This window comes from Protopterus annectens, chromosome 13.part0, assembly GCF_019279795.1.
Source record: "Protopterus annectens isolate FY-2018-M chromosome 13.part0, PAN1.0, whole genome shotgun sequence".
Taxonomy (NCBI): domain Eukaryota; kingdom Metazoa; phylum Chordata; order Ceratodontiformes; family Protopteridae; genus Protopterus; species Protopterus annectens.
Genome location: NC_056747.1, coordinates 904,829,632 through 904,856,500, shown reverse-complemented (window position 1 = coordinate 904,856,500; position 26,869 = coordinate 904,829,632). Strand labels below are relative to the sequence as shown.

At 45.8% G+C, this 26,869-nt stretch overlaps 1 protein-coding gene across 1 annotated transcript in view; it reads left to right on the top strand.

Moving 5' to 3' along the window:
* Positions 1–26,869, top strand: part of VAT1 (vesicle amine transport 1) — a 441,315-nt gene that overhangs the window by 223,911 nt on the left and 190,535 nt on the right. The window lies entirely within an intron of this gene.

Genomic DNA, 26,869 nt, shown 5'->3' with positions numbered 1-26,869 from the left:
AAGTTATGTCCTTACCATAACGTTCCATGTGGAGTGTTCATCTCGCCTTGGTTATTACACTCCCACCCTTCCCACCCTTAGGAAGAACGTTCGATTTGGTGCCTGGTCTGGAGTATTCTCCTTCTGCTGTTGCAGTATTAGTGTTACTATCATACCCTTGGTATGTTTGTATATATGTACTTATGTATATAGTTGGCATGTGTGCGTGCTTTTTGTCTGGTTTGCTTGCAAACTAGATCTGAGGTAAAGGCAGAGGGGGATTGTGGGTATTAGATGTCCTCGAGCTTCTTCTCGATGCAGAGCTTGCAGTCGGCCGGCACGGAGCCGAGGATCGGCTCCGAACCCATGTGTAATAACCAAGGCGAGATGAACACTCCACATGGAACGTTATGGTAAGGACATAACTTCTTTTTCCGGATGGTCACGCTTCAATCGATCCTTCCGTTTTTACAGAAGGACGACTGGATGTGCTCAATAGATCTCGGGGATGCTTACTACCACATCAAAATGGCCAGAGTGTCCAGAGATCACCTGTGCTTCCGGCTGGGAGCCAGCCACTTTCAGTTTCGGGCCCTGCCCTTTGGTCTAACCTCAGCCCCCAGGGTTTTCACCAAATGCATGGCAGTGGTAGCGTCTCACTCGAGACGCCTAGGATTCCGGGTGTTTCCATATCTGGACGACTGGCTCCTTACTGCCACCACCGAGCGTCAACTGATACAGGTCAGGGATTACACAATCAGCCTTTGTGCTCTGTTAGGGATTTCGATAAATTTCTAAAAATCTGCGTTACAGCCCTCACAGCATATTTCATTTATAGGCGCAGATCTAGATACCCATTCTTTGTAGTAAAACTACCCTCCGCAAGAATAGCTTCCCTACAACAACAACACGCATCTCTCCTACTATTATCCAAGAAGTCCCCAGCCAAACTAGTCCTGAAAGTCGTAGGGCTCATGTCAGCTTCCCTCATTGCAGTTCCCATGGGGAGGCTACACATGAGAATTCTCCAATGGCTGCTGTTCACACAGTGGTCGTTCCAGCAGTTACCACTGACACACGAGATTCACATAACAGATTCCTGCAAAGCACATCTGTCTTGGTGGTTACAGGATCACAACCTCATCAGCGGCCGACAGTTTGTATTACCCAACCCAACGGCCACGGTGACCACAGACGCTTCTCTGATAGGGTGGGGGGGCATCTTTCAGGGAAAGACAGTCCAAGGCGAATGGTCCAGCTCAGAGTACAACCTGCACATAAATGTTCTAGAGATGAGGGCAGTGTTTCTAGCATTGCAACACTTCTCCCCCCTTCTACCTCTAGGGACTATTGCAGTACAGACAGACAACATGTCCGTAGTCTGGTACATAAACAGGGAGGAACCAGGTCTTACCAGTTGTGCAGAGAGGCCATGAGAATTTGGCAATGGGCAGAGTGCACGGGTCACTTTCTAATAGCAACGCACATCCCGGGGTTAGGTTGAGCAGAGCCATCCTGTTACCTCACGAGTGGTCCCTCAATCAGAAAGTGGCGGAAAGGATTTTCTGCAAATGGGGCCAGCCTTGCTGCGATCTGTTTGCGTCTCCAATGAACACCAAACGCAGAAGCTACTTTGCCCTTTTACCCCCTCCAGGGGATGTCCCCAGGGACGCTCTGATTCACGATTGGCCCCCGGGTCTCCTGTACGCTTTCCCTCCTATACCACTGATCCCGAAATTTCTTCAGAAAGCCAAGGACCAGGAGAGGACTATAATTCTCATTGCCCCATTCTGGCCTTGACAGATTTGGTTCCCCTTTCTTCAAGCCCACCAAATGCAGGAGCCCTGGATTCTGGACCCAATGCCAGATCTGCTGACTCATTCGTCAGGAGCTCCTCACCTGTCGCTCCTATCCCTCAAGTTAGCAGCCTGGCTGCTCCACTTCCCTACTTAGCCAGGTCTGATCTTCTCTCTCCGGCGGTCCAGAACATTCTGGTCGCCTCCCATAAGGCTTCCACTACTAAAATCTATACCAGTAAGTGGAAGCGTTTCGTCCACTGGGCGACTACACAGCATTTGGATCCTTTAGTAGCCCCCCTAAACAAGATTTTGGAATTCCTGTCCATTCTATTTCACCAAGGAGCCTCTACTATCACTTTAAAATTTCAGTTGGCCGCTATTTCCAACTTTCACATAGGAGAAAACGGAGCTCCCATTATGGCTCATAGGCTTTGTAAAGCCTTCATGAAAGGGTCCTTTCATCTCAGACAAACAGTTAGGTTACCTACAGCTCCTTGGAATCTAAATTTACTCTTATCCCAGTTAATTTTACCACCCTTTGAACCAGCTTCTTCCTGTTCCTTAAAGTTCTTGTCTTGGAAGACTCTTTTCCTAGTAGCGATCACTTCAGCCAGACGAGTATCAGAACTTCAGGAACTTTCCATCAAGCAGCCATATTTAATTTTTCACCCTGACAGGATATCATTACGCACCAACCCTTCCTTTCTCCCTAAGGTTTGTTCGGTTGCCAACATTAATCAGTCCATTGAGCTTCCTACGTTTTTCAAGAACCACTCCACGCTGGAATATATGTTACACAAATTGGATGTTCATAGACAACTCAGATTCTACCTGGATAGAACTAAGGACCATAGGAAAGCGGACCAACTCTTTATAGCCTTTGCGGACAACAAAAAGGGCATGGCAGTGACAAAGCGCACACTTTCCAAATGGCTAACTGATTGTATAACCTTCGTGTGTTCTGCTTCAGACCAGATTTTGCCCACCAAACCAAAGGGACATTCTACTAGGTCAGTTTCCACATCTCTGGCTCATGCGGCTCGTCTGCCATTGGACACTATTTGTGCAGCCGCCACTTGGTCTAAACCGCATACATTCATCACTCATTATAAAGTTGATAGGACTTCCAGGGATAGAGCATCTTTTGGTTCCACTGTGCTCAGGAACGTTCTTCCGTGAGTCACTCAGGGTAACGGAGCTAGGGACGCTACCCATTTGTAAGAACAAACGGTGAGATTGAACACTCTCTCACATAAAGAAGTTATGTCCTTACCATAACGTTCCATGTGGAGTGTTCATCTCACCTTTGTTCTTACATCCCCACCCCTCCCACCCTCAGGTCTGGAAGAATGTAAGGATTTGGAAGTCTGGTCTGTTTGTCTCCCACTAGTGATCTCTCTCTTGTTCCTACTGGCTTGAGCTAGTTTCTGCTCCTTATGTATACTTATGTATGAATCTGGTCTTGTTTTGCAAACTAGATCTGAGGTAGAGGCAGAGGGAATTGTGGGAGGTAGGTTGGTCTCGAGCTTCTCCTAGATGCAGAGCTTTGCTATGCGGCCGACTCGGAGCCGAGGATCGGCTCCGACACCCATTTGTAAGAACAAAGGTGAGATGAACACTCCACATGGAATGTTATGGTAAGGACATAACTTCTTTTTCTTGTTCCTTGAAGTTTCTTTCTTGGAAAACCCTTTTTCTGGTTGCAATTACTTCAGCCAGAAGAGTTTCTGAGCTTCAGGCCCTTTGTGTTCGCCCTCCTTATCTAGTTTTCCTCAATGACAGAGTGTCTCTCAGGACTAATCCTTCCTTCCTTCCTTCCTTCCTTCCTTCTAAAGGTTTCGTTTGACAATAATTTGAATCAGTCTATTGGTCTGCCTTTGTTTTTTCCAAATTATTCCAACAAGGCCGAATACAAATTGCATCAGTTGGATGTTCATAGACAGTTACGCTTTTACTTGCATAGAACAAAGCAAATAAGAAAATCAGACCAGCTGTTCCTGTCCTATGCTGAGGGCAAACAAGGTCTACCTGTGTCGAAAGTAACCTTATCTAGGTGGTTGACATCTATCATTGCATTTACATATCAGCTGTGGAATAAAGAGCTTCCTGCTAAACCGAAAGGTCACTCCAGAGCTCTAGCTACTTCAGTGGCTTTTCAGGCAAGATTGTCAATGGAAACTATTTGTGCGGCAGCTACATGGGCCAATCCTCATACCTTTTATTTCACATTATAAGCTGGACTTGGCCTCCAAGAGCAGAGCTGATTTTGGTTCCACTGTTCTGAAGTCTGATGTTCATCGTGTTACCCTGCTGCAGTCACCACACTTGGGTTATCCTGTTGTCAGGCGGTCCCGCAGTCTGCCTGAATTCCAAAGTCTTGGTCCGGCGTCGGTTGCTGTCCCTTCTTCCCTGTCGTCAGTGCGCCAGGGGTATATAAGAGGCATCCAACGCCATTTTCTTCAGTCTTTCTTGCTGTACGGTGCCCGAAGCAGAAGCAGTTCGCAAGTGCCGGTCGGCCGACACCTGAGATTTTCGAATTGAATTTCAGTCCAAAGTCTTCAAAGCTAAGTACCCCGTTGGGGAACCTTTTCTTGCCTCAGTCCGATGTCAAAAGTTAACAATTGCATTTCTTGTGGGAAGCAAATACCTCATAAGGACTTTCATTCTTATTGTATACCTTGCCTAGGCCCAGACCACGATGTCACTGGTTGTCGGTTTTGTGCTAGGTTCAATAAGCGAATTATAAAGTGGCGCTTTGATTTCGCATGACACTACTTCGGCAGGAAATTTAATTACATTATGCCGTCGGAGCAACCGACTACCGGCGTGCATAAAAAACGCAAAGATAAAGACAGGCAGCCTAGATCCAAGCCAGCCTCCGAGGCCTCGGCTGGGCTGGTTGCCGGTTCTCCGGCTTTCAGCGAGGCGCCTACGCAGCCCCTGGCTACCGCAGAATTGCAACCCCTGACCACTTTGGATTCTCAAGCAGAGAGATGTTCATCGTGTTTCACTGTTGCAGTCATGACTGTAGGGTTCTCCCCTGCCGGCAGGCAGTCCTCGGTTGGCCAGAATCCCAAAGTCTGGGTCCGGCGTCGGCTGCTCAGCCATGCTCCCTGACGTCAGAGCGCCAGGAGTACAAAGCTGGCAGCCGACGCCATGTCCTCCAGTCTTTCTTGCCGTGTGGTGATAGCAGTTCGCAGTGCCGGTCGGCTGACTCCTGACAATTTTTTCTGAACTTACTTCAATCCGAAGACTTTCTTCTCCTACTCAAAGCTAAGTACCCCATTGGGGAAACTTTTTTCTTGCTCCAGTCCGATGTCAGAAAAAGTTAATTGCATTTCATGTGGGAAGCAAATACCTCATAAGGATTTTCATTCTTACTGTATTCCTTGCTTAGACCCTGACCACGACGTAGCTAGTTGTCGGTTTTGTGCCAAATTTAATCAACCTACTATTAAACTAAGGTACGATTTTGCATTTCATTACTTCGGTAGGCGTTTTAATTATAAAATGTCGTCGGACACGCTTCCGGCTACCCGAGTTCACAAACGGCGCAAGGATAAAGACAGGCCTCCGAGGTCCAAATCAGACGATATTGTATAAGCAGAGCCAGCTTCAGGTTCGGCAGTCGTCAGGCGCTTTTGCAGCCCCTGTCATCGGCCATTTCGGAACAGACGGCCGAAACGGACTCCCACGAGGAGCCAACGAGGCCTTTGAATACTTCAGTTGCAGGACCTATGGACAATGCTCCTTCGGATGGGTCCGGAGCCGCTGTGCAGGTACCGGCTTCCGAAGGGGTTTTCAGGCCTACTCAGCTTCTGATAAAGGCAAAGCCAAAGGCAAAGACTCCTTCCAAATCAGACTACAGCCCAGGCCTCTTCTGATCCGGGACCCAAGACTCAGAAACAGTTACTTAAGATGGCGGAGGACTTACTTACTATGATTAGGGGTTCCCATCCCCCTCCAGACAAAAGGCCAAGGCAGGAATTGTATTGTGACTCCTCTGATCAGGCTTCTGTTTCTTCAGTTTCTTCTTCTGACCAAGATTATTCTTTTCCTCCTTATGAGGATTCTGATGCTGAGGAATCCATTCCTTCAGCTTCTCCCCCTGAGGATTTTTCTTTTGGGGAAACTTTACATGAAATGAGGGAACATTTTCACTGGAAGGGACAGAAGTACTTGGAAAGAGATTTTCTTCTTCTTCCCCAACATAGACCCCTGGCTATCCCTCCTGTTTTGGATATTGTGGATGATGCTTTTTCGGAGGCTAACTTAACTCCTGATTCTTTTCCTCCAGCTCCTGTTAAGCCAGACAGATATTATAGGGTTCCTGATTCCCACCAGTTTTTATACACGAATCCTACTGCTGATCCTGAAACCATTTCTCAGGGCCCTAAGGGGGTTAAGGCCGCTTCTGCTAAAAACCCCATTCCCACTGAGAAGGATTCCAGATCTTTAGAAAGATGGGGCAAAAAAGTGTACACTTCTGCAACTTTATCTATTAGGGCTTTAAACTGTCAGTTTCATATGCTGAAATACCAGCAATTTCTTTTGTCTGTTTTGAAACAAAAGCTAACTTCTATTTCTGCTTGTGCAGATAAGGAATTACACGACTTAATGCATGCCACTGAACAAGTAGGGAAGCATGATTTACACTGCGGTTTTGATGCCTTGGAGGCTTCTTGTAGGGCTGCTGCCTCTGGCACAGTCATTAGAAGGCATGCTTGGTTAAAGGAACAAAACTTGCTAGATCAAGTTAAAGCTAAGTTATTGGATGCTCCTGTTCAACATAATGTTTTGTTTGGATCAAAGGCTGAAGAGGTGATAAAGATGATGGAGGACAAGGCAAAATCCATGCAAACGGTTAAGGATTTCTTACAGGTACAGCCACCCAGATTTAGTAGGAATTGGCCTACTAAAAAGTGGTCCTTTCCCAATTCAGACAGGCCTCAGAGGGGTAGATACAGATGCTCCCGAGGAAGGCCCCAAACGCAAGCCTCTTATAGATCAAGACAGTGGACTGCTTCCACCCCTAGGGGAGGAGAGGAGAGGTCGCAAGCTTATAGAAAACAGGCCCAATGACTCCCCCCTGTTGGGCTGCAGGAACTTCTTGCCTGGAAGCCCCTCTCGGAGGAAAACTTTCTTTTTTTTTACCTAAATTGGGCTCTTATAACCCAAGACAAGTGGGTTCTGGATGTGGTTTCAAGAGGTTACAAATTCCATTTTCATACCCTACCAAGACCAAGCGGATGGCCAGATCTACCAAAACATCAATGGTTAGAGGCCTTAAAACCAGGTGGAAGCCCTCTTGGCTATGAAAGCCATAGAACTGGTCCCACTTTCAGAAATGGGACAATGTTTTTACTCAAGGCTCTTCCTAGTCCCCAGAAAGCAAAATTCATGGAGACCCAGTCTGGATCTGTCAGTCTTGAACACTTTTCTCGAGATACCAAAATTCAAGATGCTTACTCTACAGCAGCTACTTCCAATGTTGACCAAAAATGCATGGATGGTAACTGGATTTAAAGGAGGCTTATTTACACATTCCCATCAGGCAGGAGTGCAGAAAATACCTCGGGTTCAAGGCTGGATCGAGGCACTATCAATTCTCAGCGCTGCCCTTTGGATTGTCTACTGCGCCCAGGGTCTTCACCAAATGCCTGGCTCCAGTAGTAGCTTATTGCAGACTCAAGGGAATTCAGATTTACCCTTATCTGGACGACTGTCTTATTCAGGCAGACAGCAAGGATGCCTTACTCCAGCATCTAGAATTTGTTCAAAAACTTCTCAAGTTCCTGGGATTCACTGTAAACATAAAGTCAGATTTGACACCCTCACAACAGATAACTTTTCTGGGTGCTCTTCTAAACACAAAAACCCAGATGGCATTTCTGAAATACGAAAAACAATTACAGCTGGCTTCAACTTTCAAAACCTTGGCATCATTAACTCGGCTATCTGCAAGGAAATTCCTGCAGGCTCTGGGTTACATGGCCTCCTGCATCCTTCTCGTACCATATGCAAGACTACATATGAGGAAAATACAGTGGTACCTAAAAAGTGTATGGTCTCAGCATTGCCACAGTTTAGACATACAGATCATCGTCCTGTCTCGTCTTCAAAAGGAATTCCTTTGGTGGTCCAAGGCATGTACTCTAAACAAAGGGAAGGCCTTCAGTCTGCCTCCAGCCAGTCCGATACTAACCACGGACGCCTCGGATTATGCATGGGGAGCCCATTTGCAGGGCCTTTGGACAAAGAATCAGAAGCACCTGCATATCAATTTAAAGGAAATGTTAGCCGTTCAGAACGCTCTATTGGCCTTCAGGAATCTTCTACAACCAGGACAACTTCTGATACGGACAGACAACACCACAGTTATGTGGTACATAAACAAGCAAGGGGGATCTCATTCCTATCCCCTTTGCAGACTAGCCATGAATCTATGGAACACAGCTCTAGCTTGCAAACTGGACCTTCAAGCCCAGTTTCTACCAGGGAAGCAAAACATCCTGGCAAATAGTCTGAGCAGGAACCTGTCAGACCCACACGAATGGATGCTGGACACAGAAATATTCAAGATGATTACAGCAGTCTGGGGATGTACTCACATAGACCTCTTTGCATCCCACCTCAATCATCAACTACAGATATTTTGCACAAGGACATTCCACGAACTAGCTTGGAAAGTGGATGCACTATCATTAAGTTGGAGAAACCTTTCGGGGTATGCCTTCCTACCTCTTCTTCCACGTGTGTTATTAAAGATCAAACAGGACAAGCCCAAGATGATGATTTTGCTGGCCCCAAATTGGCCTCGACAGTTTTGGTACCCAACTCTGAAAAAACTTTCTCTGGAGCCCCCTTGGGTTTTACCTCAGATTCCGAACCTTCTGTCCCAACACCAGGGTCAAGTTCTGCACTCCCATGTCAAAACTCTGCCTGGCTGCCTGGTTAATCCAGGGTCTATGATTCATTCTCTTCTACCCAAGCAGGTTATGGATGTCATTTTAGAAGCCAGACGTCCTAGCACTAGAAAATCTTATGCAGGAAAATGGAAAAGATTTTGCACCTGGATGCAGGCTCAGGATTCGGATCCTCTTATTCCTAATATTCCTCTGATTTTACTTTATCTGTCAGACCTCTTACATAAGGGTCTTTCTTTTTCTTCCATAAAGATACATGCCTCTGCTATTTCTGCTCATTATAATACAGACCCTCCAATCTTTTGCCACCAGCTCATGAGAAGACAGCTTCTCAGAGGAGCTAAGAACTTTAAGGCCCCCTAGATCTCCACCCATTCCTGACTGGGATCTCAGCTATGTTTTGGAAAAACTCACCTTACCTCCTAGCCTGCTGCCACATCTGACATCAAGTTTTTATCTTGGAAGACAGCCATCCTGTTAGATCTGACCTCTGCCAGGAGAGTTTCTGAGTTGCAAGCTCTCATGGCTGTGGAACCTTATATTATTTTTCACCAAGACAGGGTGTCTTTAAGGACTAATCCTACTTTCATGCCTAAGGTTTCCAAAGTGGCTTTAAATCAAACTATTCACCTGCCAACTTTTTTCCCCACTCCTCAAAATAGGGGGGGGGGGGGGAGGATCTTGCATTCCTTGGATGTACACATACAACTATGTTTTTACCTGGACAGAACCAAGGACATCAGGAAATCGGAGCAATTGTTTGTCTCTTATGCTTCAAGTTCCCAAGGTAAAGCCATTTCAAAACAGACCATTTCTAAATGGATTGCTCATGGAATCGGATTTTGTTATTCTCACCATGGAAAGCAAATCCCAGGGTGTATAAGGACTCACTCTACCAGAGCTGCTGCCACTTCAGCTGCCTTCCTCAGGTGAGTTCCTACCAAAGACATTTTGGAAGCTGCAACTTGGAGTTCATTGCATACTTTTTCTAAGCACTACAATCTACCTCTCTACTCCAAGTCTAGGGCAGGCTTTGCTTCTGCAGTCTTGCAGGGCCTATTAGCCGCCCCCTCTACTTTATGACCACCTCCCTTTTCTTCTGCTTTGGGATTAAACCCTGCAGTCATGACTGCAACAGTGAAACACGATGAACATAGTACAGTTGTGTACACTTACCATAAATGTAGATGTTCGAGTGTCTTCACTGTTGCAGTCTGGGTTTCCCTCCCTCCTGTCCCCTCTTATTTTTTCTTTTGTGTGGTTCCCTTCTTCACCCTTCTTCTGAGGTGTATTTGCAAGGGGTATGGGATTTTACTCTTTTTGGAACACCTGACATCTGGGGCAAGAAAAACTGGAGAACATGGCGTCGGCTGCCAGCTTTGTACTCTGGGAGCATGACTGAGCAGCCGACGCCGGACCTAGACTTTAGGATTCTGGCCGACCTAGGACTGCCTGCCGGCAGGGGAGAACTCTACAGTCATGACTGCAACAGTGAAGACACTCGAACATCTACATTTATGGTAAGTGTACACAACTGTACTTTCTAGGCTGAAGCAGCCATTTTCTTTAGGCCCTACCGACAACATTGCAGAAGAAGCCAGTGATGTGGAAACACCTTCGGTTACAGAAGGTGTCTTCAGACCGACTACTCTCACCATAAAATCTTATGCTAAGCTTCAGACTTCTCTAAAACCAAAAAAGACTGCACATCAGTCTCCAGTTCAAGGCCCCATGCCTAAGAAACAGATGCTTAAAATGGCTGAAGATTTGATTTCTTTAATCGGGTTCCCAACCCCCCCAGACAAAAGGCCTAGACAAGAGGAGGATTATGCCTCCTCTGATCAAGTGTCTATTTCCTCACTCTCTTCTGAGGAACAGGATTACTCCTTTCCCCCTTATGAAGATTCTGATGCTGAAGATTCCATTCCCTCAGCTTCTCCCCCTGAAGACTATTCCTTTGGGGAAACCTTACATACCATGAGGGAACATTTCCACTGGGAAGGTCAGGACTACTCCGATTCAAAGAAAAGGCTCCGAGAGTTTCTTTTACTCCCTCAGCACAGACCACTTGCTATCCCTCCAGTTTTAGACATTGTGGATGATGTTTACTTAGAATCTAGTCTAAATCCAGATTCTCTGCCTCCTGCTCCAGCCATACCAGGCAGATATTATAGAGTGCCTGGCTCACACAAATTCCTTTACAAAAGCCCTGTTGCGTTGCTGACCCAGAGACAATCTCCCAGGGTCCCAAAGGGGCTAAGGCTTCTATGGCTAAAAATCCTGTACCCTCTGAAAGGGACTCCAGAGCATTAGATAGGTGGGGGAAGAAGGTTTACACCTCAGCTACTCTAGCTATGAGAGCACTAAATTGTCAATTTCACATGCTGAAATACCAGCAATTCCTAATGTCTCAAATAAAACAAAAGATGAGCCCACGCACCCACAACAGTCTGAATTCAAGGAAATGCAGGATCTGTTGCATGCAGCTGAACAGGTGGGCAAACATACTTTACAATGTGGATTTGATTCCTTGGAAGCTTCCTGTAGAGCAGCTGTTACTGGGTCTGTTATACGTAGGCATGCTTGGTTAAAGGAACAAACTCTGCCTGATCATGTTAAAGCAAAGTTACTAGATGCACCCTTACAGCAGGATGTCTTATTTGGAGTTAAAGCAGAAGAGGTTTTTAAGAAAATGAAGGATAAGGCAAAAGCTATGCAGACGGTCAAAGATTTCTTATAGGTACAACCCCCACGCTTCAGCAGAAATTGGCCAACAAAAAAATCGGTCCTTTCCAGCTTCTGACAGACCACAGAGTTGTAAATACAGACGCCCAAGGGGCAGAGGTCGAGCACAAATCCCTTACAAACCTCGCCAGTGGGGCTCTGCAACACAGAAGGGAGGAGAAGACAGGTCCCAAACTACTAGAAGACAAACACAATGACTCAAACCTCAAACTGCCAAACAAAGCTCTCTTGGCAGCTCCCTTGGGAGGAAAATTAGCACTTTTTGCAGACAACTGGCACATCATCACAAAGGACAAATGCGTCCTAGACATTATCTCACAAGGATACAGATTCCATTTCCACACCTTGCCAATGATAAAAGGAATGCCAAATTTGCCACAAAATCAATGGGCAGAGGCACAAAAACAAATTACAGCTCTCATGGACATGAGAGCCAATCAGCTGGTACCTACACAGGAGCAAGGCCAAGGATTTTACTCAAAGCTCTTTCTAGTCCCCAGAAAGGACAATGCTTGGAGACGCATTCTGGACCTTTCGATTCTAAACGCCTTCTTGCAAGTACCCAAATTCAAGATGCTAACACTACAGAAGCTTCTTCCCATGTTGGGCAAGAAAGCTTGGCTAGTAACGTTGGACCTCAAGGAGGCATACCTGCATGTCCCTATCAGACAAAATTGCAGAAGATACCTCCGTTTCATTGCAGGTTCAACCCATTACCAATTCTCTGCACTGCCCTTTGGCTTATCTACTCCGCCCAGGGTTTTCACAAAATGCCTGGCATACTGCAGACAGAGGAATTCAAATATACCCATACCTGGACGACTGCCTCATCCAAGCAGAAAGCAAGGACATTCTCTTACAACATCTGGCTTTTGTAAAACACCTTCTAAGTTGCCTAGGCTACACAGTAAACGAAAAGAAATCAAAACTAGTGCCCTCACAAAATATGACATTCCTGGGTGCCAGCTTGAATACAATGGCCCAGATGGCTTATCTGACGCCAGACAAACAACTACAACTAACTCAATACTTCAACATAATGGCAACAAAGACCCAACTCCCTGCAAGAAAAATTCTGCAGGCCTTGGGCTTCATGGCATCTTGCATACTACTAATACCATTTGCAAAACTGCATATGAGGAAATTACAATGGTACCTGAAAAGCGTATGGACTCAACACAGCCACAGCTTGGAAACAATGATACCTCTCATTCCCTGCCTTCAACAGGAGTTTCTGTGGTGGTCACAGGCATGTCATCTCAACAAGGGTCAGCCTTTCACCTTACCCCCAGCCAGGCAAACCATGACGACAGATGCATCGGACTAAGCCTGTGGGGCACACATGGCAGGACAGTGCGTTCAAGGCATATGGACTGCAGATCAAGGAAATCTGCACATCAATCAAAAAGAAATGCTAGCTGTACAGAATGCTCTGACAGCCTTCAAGGACCTCTTACATCCAGGACAGCTTATAATGATAGACAACACCACAGTAAATGTGGTACATAAACAAGCAAGAGGGTACACACTCCTACCCTCTATGCAGGTAAGCAATGACCCTGTGGAGCACAGCACTGGCTTACCAAGTTCAATTACAAGCTCAATTCCTGCCAGGAAAAAGGAACACATTGGCAGACGACCTAAGCAGGAACATCATGGATCCCAACGAGTGGAAACTGGATCCACAAGTATATGCAATGATAACTCAGAAATGGGGGTGCCCAGACATAGACCAGTTTGCCAACCCCCTAAACTATCCGCTATCAAAATTTTGCACCAGAATATTTCACCATCAAGCTTGGAAAGTGGACACATTCTCATTCAGTTGGAAAATGCTGACAGTATATGCCTTTCCTCCATTGCCCCTTCTCACAAAGGTGCTGCTGAAAGTCAGGATGGAGAGACCCCGAATGATACTCATTGCCCCAGACTGGCCACGCCAGCACTGGTACCCACTACTAAGGAACATGGCCCATGGCCCACCATGGATTTTACCACAAATTCCTCATCTGCTCGCACAGCAAGGCAGTCAGATTCTACACAGCCAGCTCAAAACCTTAAATTTGGCTGCATGGCAAATCACCTAAGCAAACCAGCTCCTCTTTCACAAGCTGTTATGGATGTCGTTCTGGAGGCCAGGAGGCCCAGCACCAGGAAAGCCTACTCAGACAAATGGAAAAGATTTTGCGCCTGGAACCAAGCTAAAGGCCAAAATACCTTTGAGACGGACATACCTCAGATTCTACAATATTTAACTGAGATGTTACACAAAGGACTTTTTTTCATCTATTAAAATCCACGCCTCAGCTATTTCAGCTCACTACAACACGGATCCTCCCTTATTTTCACATCCACTTCTAAGGCAGTACCTCAGAGGGACCAAAAACATTAGGCCTCCCAGGACAGCACCAACACCAACTTGGGACCTCAACTTTGTTCTGGAAAAACTTACGCTGCCAGCTTTTCTCAGCTGATTTGAAGTTTATATCATGGAAGACTGCCCTGCTGCTAGCAATTACTTCAGCCAGAAGAGTCTCAGAGCTACAGGCACTAATGGCAGTAGAGCCTTTCCTCATTTTTCATCAAGACAGAGTTTCTCTACGAACTAACCCCTCCTTTATGCCAAAGGTGGTATCCAGTGTGGCTCTAAATCAAACCATCCATTTTACCCACCTTCTTCCCAAATCCACAGAACAAAGGAGAAAGACTCCAGCACTCCTTGGACATTCACAGGCAACTACGTTACTATTCGGATAAAACTAAGGTTTTCAGAAAATCTGACCAGCTTTTTGTATCCTATGCTACAGCATCACAAGGAAAGGCCATCTCAAAACAGACAATTTCCAAATGGATAGGACATTGCATACATTTTTGCTACACCCATCATGGAAAACCAGTTCCTGCTAGCATAAGGCCCCACTTCACCAGGGCAGCAGCTACATCTACAGCCTTCCTCAGGGGGGTGCCAACCAAGGATATTCTGGAAGCTGCAACTTGGAGTTCAGTACACACCTTCACCAAACACCATCACTTGCCACTTTACTCAAAGTCTAGAGCTGGCTTTGCCACTGCAGTTTTGCAGGGCCTTCTAGCCTCCTCTAACCCTGTTTGACTCCACCTCCCATCCTTAGCTTTGGGATTCAACCCAAGTGTGATGACTGCAGCAGGGTAACACGATGAACATAGTACAGTTTTGTACCTACCATAAATGTAGATGTTCGAGTGTATACCCTGCTGCAGTCCAGGTTACCCTCCCTCCATCCCCTCTGACCTAACTGAAACCTTTCAATACCTTAAAATGTGATACAACCTTTGTGTTGTATTTGCTTATAGCTGGAGGGATCTTTTGTTTGTGCTTTTTATTACTGGTACTATCTACTGATCACCTTTTGGGGGGGACACCTGACATCTGGGGCAAGAAAAACTGAAGAAAATGGCGTCGGATGCCTCTTGTATACCCCTGGTGCACTGACGTCAGGGAAGAAGCGACAGCAACAGACGCAGGACCAAGACTGTGGAATCAGGCCGAGTGCGGGACCGCCTGACGACAGGATAACCCAAGTGTGATGACTGCAGCAGGGTATGCACTCGAACATCTACATTTATGGTAGGTACAAAAACTGTACTTTCCGATGAGCCACCCAGGATTGAGGTGCTAGGAACGCTGTCCCAACCAGCAAGAATGAAGGCGAGATGGACAGCTTAACATTAAGAATTATGTACCTACCATAACGTTCCATGTCAGTTGTTTTTTTCTCGCCTTCTTTCTTGCGTCCCACCCTCCATCCCCCTATCCTAGTAGACCGAGAAGAGTTCCTTATGTTTTTATCACTGGCTGAGTCTTCCCTGGCTATTACTTTTGACTAGCAGTCTCTCCAGTAGGATTCATGCATCCTACCACATGTTTACTGTATTATTATTATAATTGTTATGTCTGTAGTTAGGTTTACCAAACGAGGTCTGGGTATCTAGCGCCAGGCATCATGGGATATAGGGGGACCTCAAGCCAGTAAGCAGCTCTTGAGCTTTTGTAGATGGCCGAGTCGGAGCCTAGGATCGGCTCCGAGCCCAACCAGCAAGAAAGAAGGCGAGAAGAAGACAACTAACATGGAACGTTATGGTAGGTACATAACTTCTTCTTATCTTCTATGATTGTCTAGTGTGAGCTATCTCTAACGAGATCTGGGTAGTTGACGCTGGGCATTCTGGGATAAGGGGTAGCCTCGAGCCAGTAAAGAGCTCTCGAGCTATAGAAAGTGGCAGAGTCAGAGCTGAGGATCGGCTCCAAAACCATCCAGCAAGAAGGAAGGTGAGATGAAGGACAACTAACGTGAAACATTATGGTAGTTACATAACTTCTTTTTCTTTCCAGGGGTGCTCTGAGATGCTTTGACTCTGGGTTACTATTCAGGAGGTGCCTGTGTCCAAAAGGGGGAGGGGGTTTTATTCCAGTATTTTTCTACTGCCCAGGAAAGAGGGTACCGGGAGACAAATTCTAGACCCCTCTCATCTAAGCACTTTTCCAAGCACTTTTCTGAAGGTGCCCTCTTTTTGAGTATGGTCCCTTCAGGCTTTGTTCCCTCTTTTGATTCCTCAGGCTTATATGGTGTCTCTGGATCTCAAGGTTGCCTGTCACCATATCCCTAGCCATCCCTTTTTTAGAAAGTCGTTTCTCTGTTGCTTCCTGGCATTTTCAGTTCTGTGCTTTGCCCTTTGGCCTTTCTACTGCCCCAGAGGTATTCACCAAATGCCTTGCTCCTTTGATTGCTTTCTGCAGATTTCAGGGAATCCAGGTCTTTCCTTAATTGAATGACCTCCTGTTTCAGGCATCTGCTCCAGACATCTTGTTGCAAAGTCTTCATTTTGCCATTTCCCTTCTGCAAAGCTTGGGGTTCACAATAAACTTCAAAAAGTCTTTTGACTCCTCCTAAGGACTGTGTTTTTCTGGGGTGCTGGATCCAAACCGTGCCTATGCTGGCATGCCTGTCTCCTCCCAAGGCCTTAACACTCATTTCCTTTTCAAACTCTTCTTTCTCTGGCCTGTTTAACAGCCAAGGAATTTCTACTAGCATTGGATTCATGGCCTCCACCATTCCTATGCCCCCTCTGGTCAAACTCCACATGAGAAAGTTTCATTGGTTTCTGAAGTCTTTTTTGCTTCAACATGCGTATCCCTTAGAATTTGTAGTTCTTCTGCCTTGTCCCAAGAAGGAAATTCAGTTGTGGATTCAGCAGTTGTCTCTAAATGCAAGGCTTCCTTTTCATCCCCCCTTTCCTCTCAGTAGTTTACAGATGCTTCAGACTTGGGATGGGGAGCAGCATTTGGTTCAGCAGAAAGAGCACATCAGTGTCAGAGATGAGAGCTCTTCTGTCTCTTTAGGCTTTTCATCCTCTGCTGTCCCCGGGACCTCTCAAGGTGTTTACAGACAATAACACAGTGATGTGGTATGTAAACAAAGGGGGGCGTGGGGGTTGGGGGGTTGGACAAGGTCTTATCTTTGCCAGTTGGTAGTCCTGATGTGGGAACTTGCTATCCAGTATTAAGTGACTCTTCAGGCAGTTTACATTCCCTCAGGTCAAACTACTGTGGCAGACACACTGAGCAGGTCCATAACTCAATCCCATGAATGGATGCTTCACAGGGATATTTCTGTACATTGTCCACCAGCGGGGTACTCCTCAAAAAGATTTTTTTTTTGCCTCCCCATCTTCCTTTTTTGTGCCAGAGTCCAAGTTCCTCTGGTTTGGAAGGTGGACACCATATCTTTTTCTTGGCTGAGGATATTTCTTTACACTTTCCCGCCCCTTCCCCTCATTCCAAAAGTCCTATTCAACTTTCAGTAGGATGCTCCCAGACTCTTGTTGGTGACTCCGTTATGGCCAAGACAGCATTGGTTCTCTCTTTTCTGCATTTAGCCAAGGGCAGTCGCAAGTTACCTCACAGGGTGGACCTAGTCACATAAGACAAGGGATCTCTCATCTATCCCCACTTGTCCACTCTTCAACTGACACTGTGGGGGGACAGGATTTTGATTCCACATAAACACTTTTTTTTCTGCGAATGTGCTTAGGGTCCTGCAGGAGGCTAGGAAATCCTACTTATCCAAATGGAAGAGATTTTCAATTTGGTGGATCGACTTCTGGTGGATGCTTTAGTTCTCTTATCTGTGTGAATTGCTCGGTGCTGGTTTGGCTTATTCCTTCTGTTAAGGCCCACTTATCAGCTATCTCTGCTCGTCTGCCTTCATCTCCTCTTTTAGCTTCTAGATTTGAAGCTAAACAATTTCTTAAATGTGTCCTTCATATAAGGCCTCACAGGAAACCTGTTCCTCCTCCATGAGATCTAAAAATTTTGTTTTGGAAAAATTGACTCTGGCTTCTCTTGAGCCTGCAGCTTCAGCTTCCTTGCAACATTGCCCTTGGAAGACCATTCTTTTGTTAGCTTAGCCCTTACTTCTGCCAGACGAGTGTCTGAGCTTCAAGCCTTTATAGCTTGTCCTCCTTTTTTGGTGATTCATGAGGACAGTGTGTCCATGTGTACTTCCTTTATGCTCAAGGTGGTAAATGATTTATCCTTTAATCAGTCTATTCATTTGCCCACTTTTTCTGTTCTCTGCAATCTGCCAGTGAAAAGGTGCTACACATGTTGGATGTGCATAGACCACTCTGATTTTATTTGGATAAGACTTTTAGAAAATCTACTCATCTCTGATGTTCATAGTGCTTCACTGTTGCAGTCATTACTCTTGGGTTATCCTGCTGGCAGGCTACCTGCAGTCGGCCTGAATTCCAAAGTCCTGGTCCGGCGTCAGTTGCTGTCGCCTCTTCCCTGACGTCAGTGCGCCAGGGGTATTAAAGATGCAGCCAACGCCATTTTCTTCAGTCTTTCTTGCCGTGCGTTGCCCGAAGCAAAAGCAGTTTGCAAGTGCCTGTCGGCCGACTCCTGAAATTTTCAAATCCGAATTTCAGAACCAAAGTCTTCATTAAAGCTAAGTACCCTGTTGGAGAAACTTTTTTCTTGCTCCAGACCAATGTCAAAAAAAGTTAACAATTGTATTTCTTGTGGGAAGCAAATACCTCATAAGGATTTTCATTCTTACTGTATTCCTTGCCTAGGCCCTGACCATGACATTGCTAGCTGTTGGTTTTGTGCTAGATTTAACCAGCACACTAAGCGTCTGTTCGATTTTGCATTTCTTTACTTTGGCCGAAGATTTTAACTATATAATGCCGTCGGAACAGCTGACAACCGGAGTTTACAAAAAATGCAAAGAAAAGGATAGGCATCCAAGGTCCTAAACCAATGAGGCCTCTGCTAGGCCAGTCGCCGGTTCCCAGTGAGGCGCTTTCGCAACCCTGGCGCCCGCTACCTCAGAGCAACAAGCCGCTTCTGACTCCCACGTGGAGCCGACTGGGCCTCTGGATACTCAAGGTATTGGACACTCTGAAACCATTCCCTCAGATGGGTCCGGTGCCGCTGAACAGGCATCGGCTTCTGAGGGTGTCTTCAGACCTACACAGTTATATGTTAAGCCAACTTCAGCTTCTAAGGCAAAGACTAAAGCAGTTCTAAAGACAAAGAAACAAGTACAGCATTCTCCTACTCAGACTTCCATGCCTAAAAAACAGATGCTTAAAATGGCCGAAGACCTAATTACTTTGATCAGGGTTTCCCATCCCCCTCCTGATAAGAGGCCTAGGCAAGAGACAGAATACGATTCTTCTGATCAGGTTTCAATTTCCTCTTCTGAACAGGGATACTCTTCTTCCCTACGAGGATTCTGATGCTGAAGAATCCATTCCTTCAGCCTCTTCTCCTGAGGATTATTCTTTTTTGGAAACCCTGCATACCATGAGGGAGCATTTCTACTGGGAGAGCCAAGATTATTCAGAATCTAAGAAAAGGCTCAGAGACTTTCTTTTACTACCTCAGCACAGACCTCTTGCTATTCCACCTGTTCTAGACATTGTAGATGATGTATTTTCAGAGTCCAGCCTGTCTCCTGACTCTTTACCCCCTGAACCTGCTAAGCCAGACAGATACTACAGGGTCCCAGACTCATAAATTTCTATATAAAAACCCCGCTGCTGACCCAGAAACTATATCTCAGGGTCCCAAAGGGGTCAAGGCCTCCACTGCAAAAAACCCTGTCCCCTCTGATAGGGATTCTAGGGCACTGGACAGATGGGGGGAAAAAAGTTTACATGTCTGCTACCTGTAAATTGTCAGTTTCATATGCTTAAATATCAGCAATACTTAATGTCACTGCTTAAACCGAAAATGTTGTCCAATTCTGAATGTTCTGATAAGGAAATGCAGGATTTATTGCATGCAGCTGAACAAGTGGGAAAGCATACTTTGCAATGTGGTTTTGATTCACTGGAAGCCTCTTGCAAGGCCGCTGTTATGGGTTCTGTCATTAGAAGGCATGGTTGGTTAAAGGAACAGAAGCTGCCCAGTTATGTTAAAGCAAAATTATTGGATGCTCCATTGCAGCATGATACTTTGGTGTTAAGGCAGAAGAGGTGTTGAAGAAAATAGAGGATAAAGCAAAATCCATGCAGACAGATAAGGATTTCCTACAGGTACAGCCACCCAGATTTAGCAGGAACTGGCCTACAAAGAATTGTTCCTTTCCACTGTCAGGCCACAAAGAGGCAGATACAGACGTCCCAGAGGCAGATCTCAGCCCCAAGGCTCATAAGGCCTAAACAATGGGGTGCTTCTACCTCCAAAAGCGGAGAAGACAAATCACAGCCATACAGGAAACAGTCCCAATAACTTTCCTCTGCCAGATCCAAGCACTTTTCTTTTGTCAGCCCCCTTAGGGGGAAAACTAGCACTTTTCACCAAATTGGCAAATGATTACCCAGGACAAATAGTCTTGAACATAGTTTCCCAGGGCTACAGGTTCCACTTTCACACCCTGCCAAGGTCAAAAGGTATGCCAGACCTGCCACACAATCAGTGGGCAGAGGCACAAAAGCAAATTACATCCCTCATGAACATGAGGGCCATTCAACAAGTACCACAGCAAGAGCAGGGGCAAATATTTTATTTGAGACTTTTCTTGGTGCCCAGAAAGGACAAAGCCTGGAGACCAATACTGGACCTGTCTATATTAAACACGTTTCTGGATGTTCCAAAATTCAAGATGTTGACTCTGCAGCAGCTACTGCCCATGCTGGGCAAGAAGGCTTGGCTCGTAACTTTGGACCTAAAAGAGGCATACCTGCATGTCCCAATCAGACAATCTTGCAGAAGATACCTCAGATTCATAGCTGGCTCAGTGCACTACCAATTCTCTGCACTGCCCTTTGGCTTATCTACTGCGCCCAGGGTCTTCACAAAATGCCTGGCACCAGTAATTGCATTTTGCAGACAGAGGAATTCAAATATATCCTTACTTGGACGACTGCCTTATTCAAGCAGAGAACAAAGACATTCTTCTAAAGCATCTGGCGTTTGTCAAAAGATTACTAATTTGCCTAGGGTACACAGTAAACGAAAAGAAATCAAAACTAGTACCCGCTCAAGAGATAATATTCCTGGGTGCAAGCTTAAATACAACTGCCCAGATGGCTTATCTCACGCCAGACAAACAAAGGCAACTGACTTTTTACTTCAAAAGTTGGCAACAAAGATCCAGTTATCTGCAAGGAAAATACTGCAAGCCTTGGGCTTCATGGCATCCTGTATTCTACTAATTCCATATGCCAGACTGCATATGAGGAAACTAAAATGGTATCTAAAAAGTGTTTGGACTCAACATTGCCACAGCCTGGAAACATTAATTACCCTCATTCCCTGCCTGCAACAGGAGTTTCAATGGTGGGCACAGGCCTGTGACCACAACAAGGGTCTGACATTCACTTTACCCACAGCCAGGCAGACACTAACAACAGATGCATCAGATTATGCCTGGGTGGCCCACATGGCAGGAAAATGTATTTAGGGTACATGGCCCGCAAGCCAGATGCATCTTCATATCAATCAAAAAGAGATGCTAGCTGTTCAGAATGCCCTGACAGCTTTCAAGGATCTACTTCATCAAGGACAACTACTAATAAAGACAGACAATACTGCAGTCATGTGGTACATGAACAAGCAGGGAGGCACACATTCCTACCCCCTCTGCAGACAAGCAATGACCTTGTGGGACACAGCATTGACTTATCAAGTTCACCTGCAAGCACAATTCCTGCCAGGAAAAATAAATACTCTGGCAGACGAACTAAGCAGAAACCTCATGGAGCCCCACGAGTGGAAACTGGATCCACAGGTCTTCAGCATGATAACAAGGAAATGGGGATGCCCAGACATAGATCTATTTGCCTCCCCTCACAATTGCCAGTTACAGAGATTTTGCACAAGGATTTATCACAAGCATGGAAAGTGGATGCCCTATCCATCAGCTGGGAAAACCTAACAGTATATGCCTTTCATCCACTGCCTCTCCTTCCCAAGGTACTCCTAAAGTCAGACGAGAAGCCAAAAATGATACTGATTGCCCCAGACTGGCCACGCTGGCACTGGTACCCAATCCTAAAGAGCTTGTCTCAAGGTCCAGCATGGACATTGCCTCAAACTTCTCACTTACTGACCCAACAAAACAATCAGATCCTGCACAAAACAATCAGATCCTGCACAGCCAACTCAGGACCCTAAATCTGGCAGCATGGCGGATATTGTAGCCATTCAGAACACTCCTCTTTCAAAAGCTGTTATAGATGTCATCTTGGAGGCCCAGTACCAGAAAATCTTATGCAGACAAATGGAAGAGATTCTGTGCTTGGAACCAGGAATAGGACATTGACACGTATGTACCAAATATTCTTCAGATTTTACAATACCTAACTGAGATGCTGGACATAGGCCTTTCCTTTTCATGAATTAAGATTCATGTCTGTGCCATTTCAGCCCATTCAATACGGAACCACCTATCTTTTCTCATCCTTTTAATAAGGCAGTACCTCAGAGGGACCACAAACATCAGGCCTCCAAGGAGAGCACCATTACCTGCATGGGACCTCACACTGCCTCCTTTTGAGCCAGCCTCAACAGCTGATATAAAATTCTTATCCTGGAAAACAGCTCTGCTCCTAGCAGTAACCTCTGCAAGACGAGTCTCGGAGTTACAGGCACTCATGGCTGTGGAACCTTTTATCATTTTTCATCCAGACAGGGTTTCTCTGAGGACAAACCCTACGTTTATGCCTAAGGTGGTGTCCAGTGTGGCCCTCAACCAAACCATTCACTTGCGTACCTTTTATCCAAACCCACAGAACAAGGGTGAGAGACTTCTACATTCTTTGGACATACACCGACAGCTACGCTTCTACTTGGACAGAACTAAAGCTTTCAGAAAGACTGAGCAACTTTTAGTGGGATATGCTGCAGGATCACAAGGAAAGGCTATCGCAAAACAGACTTATTTCTAAATGGATAGGTCATTGCATTCGTTTCTGCTACTCACAGCATGGCATATCAGTGCTTAAGGGCATTAGTCCACACTCCACCAGAGCAGCAGCCACTTCAGCAGCCTTCCTCAGAGGAGCACCAACCAAAGACATCTTAGAGGCTGCCACTTGGAGTTCAGTGCACTTTTACAAAGCATTACCACTTGCCTGTCTACTCTAAATCCAGAGCAAGCTTTGCCACTGCAATTCTGCAGGGCCTCATAGCCTCTCCGAATCTTGCTTAGCCCAGCCACCCATCCTCAGCTTTGGGATTCAACCCAAGAGTAATGACTGCAACAGTGAAACACAATGAACATAGTACAGTTGTGTACCTACCATAAATGTAGATGTTAGAGTGTATTCACTGTTGCAGTCCAGGTTACCCTCCCACCGTCCCCCTTTCATTTGCTGGGTTTTATCTGTACTTCTCTATTCTATACAACCTATGTGGTGTATTTGCTTCTAGATGAAGAATGTTTACTTTAGTGCATGCATATTTATTGGCATAATCTTTTTAGCCTACCCTTTTGGGGGCACCTGACATCTGGGGCAAGAAAAACTGAAGAAAATGGCGTCGGCTGCATCTTTTATACCCCTGGCGCACTGACGTCAGGGAAGAGGCGACAGCAACAGACGCCGGACCAGGACTTTGGAATTCAGGCCTACTGTGGGTAGCCTGCCAGCAGGATAACCCAAGAGTAGTGACTGCAACAGTGAATACACTCTAACATCTACATTTATGGTAGGTACACAACTGTACTTTTCCTTTCATCCTAGGTCCTTGGGATTGGCTGTGTCTGAGCAGACGATTTCTTCTTGGATCTCTAGAGCTATTTCTTTTTATTTCTTTCATGGCAAGAGCCTTCCTTATTCTGTAAAGGCTCATTCTACTAGAGCTGTGGCTTCTTTTGGTGCTTTTTCAAGGCTGGACTTCTGTGCATACAAAGCACTACATGTTGGATGGAATTTTCAGGGCTAGAGCTGATTTTGCTGGGGCCATTCTTCATGGCCTCCTAGAGGGCTGTGCTAGTCCTTCCTCCTCCCTCTCTTCTTTCTGAGCTTTAGCACTCTCCCCATTGTAATGAATACTGCAACAGTGAAATGGAAGGACGTAGTACAGTTGGGTAAAATCTTACCATAGCTGTAGATGTCCTTCCATTTCACTTTTGCAGTTTTAATCCCTCCCTCCACTCCTGGTCCATTTCTCTTCTGGATGTTCTGATTACCTTTCTTTTCCTTGGACTGGCATTCCTATCGGGTTATTAGTTCTGAGAATAGTATGGCCAGACGTCAGCTTTATGCCCTACGCTACACAAGGAGCATACATGTGTGATGTACAGTGTACCTTAAAAGCAAACTAAAGGTTTGGTATACTGGCCGGACGTTGGGCTGCCCTTGGCAGGGGATCCCTAATATAATGAATATTGCAACAGTGAAGAGCAGGACATTTACTGTTATGGTAAGATTTTAGACAATGGTACTTTATTTCGAGCACAGAGGGAAATTGGCTAGGCTTAAAATGGCCTGTAAAGGCAGCTAGCCTAGTACTTACCTATGAACCTATACTGTTAGTAGCTTTGATTGCACTCTTATTTTTGGGTTTGAATAGAGCACTGAGTTCCTGTTGACCCATGTGATGGGACTAAACCCTTTCATATAGGACATAGCATAAGAGCGTAGATTCTGGGGTATTTGTTCCACAGTGTACTAACCAGTACCTATAAATATAGCAGTGAGTGATGACCTTACTTTTGTCTGATGATCTTAAATCAATCTTGACTAGACTGATTGCAGTCCAAGCTGTTTACCTTTTATTGGCTACAGTGTGTTGGAAGCCACAAACAAGGATTAGAGAGACTTTTTTGGGTGGTCTGAACATAGGAGTCTTAAGATGTTCATCGTGCATACAGCTGCAGTCATAACAGATGGGTTCTCCTGCCGTCAGGCGGGTCCTCGGTCGGCCGAATTCCAAAGTCTAGGTCCAGCGTCTGTTGTCGTCGCTTTTTCCCTGACGTCAGTGCGACAGGGGTATAAAAGAACCAGACGACGCCATTTTCTTCAGTCTTTCTTGCCGGGCGGTGCCCGAAGCAGTGCCGGTCGGCCAGCTCCTGAGATTAGATTACGAATATTTTTCAACCGAAGACTACTTGAAAGCTAAGTACCTCGTTGGGGAAACTTTTCTTGTCTCAGACCGATGTCAGACAAAGTTAATAATTGCATTTCATGTGGGAAGCAAATACCGCATAAGGATTTCCATTCCCTCTGTATACCTTGCTTAGGCCCAGACCACGACGTCTCGGCCTGTCGTTTTTGTGCTACATTTAACAGACGCACTATTAAGCGTCGGGCAGAGTTCGCCCAACACTATTTTGGCAAAAAGTTTAATTACAACATGTCGTCGGATACTCCAACTCCAATTTTGAGTAAACGACGTAAAGATAAGGACTGACATAAGAGGTCCACGACTTCTACAGACACCACGCTAAAGCTGACTACATGTGCTCCGGTTCTCAGCGAGGCGCCTACGCAGCCCCTGACTACTGATGACACTTCATTAGCGGTATCTTCAGTGCCCGAGGTCGCAGGCTCTTCGGCCCTCACCCCGACTACAGATACCGAAGTCACTCTTGGTGGGGAAACTCAGAGTACAGACAGGCCTGACGCGCCTCAAGGTGTCTTCAGGCCTTCTTTTTCCATTAAGGCTTACAGTAAATCTAAAGCAGCCATGCATTCTAAAAGACAAGCTCCACAGGGCCCCTCTCAAGGCCCCATGCCTAAAAAGCAGATGCTCAAAATGGCTGAGGATTTGATTACTCTTATCAGGGGTACTCACCCTCCCTCGGACAAAAGGCCCAGAGTGGAGGAAGAATACCCTTCCTCGGACCAGGCCTCCATTACTTCAGAACATTCTGAGGACCGGGAACATTCTTACTCCCCTCTCGAAGATTCTGATGCAGAGGAGTCCATTCCCTCTGTCCCCCCTCCCCCCGCCTGAGGATTACTCTTTTGGGGAAACCTTGCATACCTTGAGGGAACACTTCCACTGGGAAGGCCAAGAGTACTCGGACTCCAAGAAAAGGCTCAGGGATTTTCTCTTGCTCCCTCAGCACAGGCCTCTGGCTATACCTCCTGTCTTAGACATACTAGATGATGTGTATTCAGAGACCAGCCATAACCCAGATTCTTTACCTCTAGCTCCAGTCAAGCCTGTCGGGTATTACCAGGTTCCTGATTCACACCAATTCCTATACAAAAGCCATGCGGCTGACCCAGAAACTATTTCACAGGGTCCCAAGGGAATTAAGGCCTCCACTGCCAAAAATCCATTACCTTCAGAGAGAGATTCCAGAGCTTTAGAAAGGTGGGGGGAAAAGGTATACACCTCGGCCACTTTAACCATGAGGGCATTAAACTGTCAGTTCCATATGTTAAAGTATCAACAGTTTTTGTTATCTCAGTTGTAAAGCAAAATGTCACAACCTGAACAACCAGACTTGAAGAAGTTGCAGGATTAGTTGCATAGTGCAGAGCAAGTGGGTAAACATACCTTGCAATGTGGTTTTGATGCTTTAGAGGCCTCTTGTAGAGCCGCTGTTACAGGATCAGTCATACGTAGACATGCTTGGCTCAAAGAGCAAACCTTACCAGATCATGTCAAAGCTAAATTACTAGATGCACCTCTTCAAAAAGATGTATTGTTTGGTGTTAAAGCTGAGGAGGTATTAAAGAAAATGGAGGAAAAGGCAAAATCAATGCAAACAGTGAAAGACTTCATACAGGTACAACCGCCACGTTTCAGTAGAAATTCACTTAAAAAAATTGGTCCTTTCCAGCCACGGACAGACCTAAAAGAGGTAGATGCAAGCGCCTGAGAGGTAGAGGGCAATCTCAAGGATCATTTAGAGGCAGACAATGGCAAACACCTACACCAAGAGTGGGTGAGGATAGTTCGCAGCCATT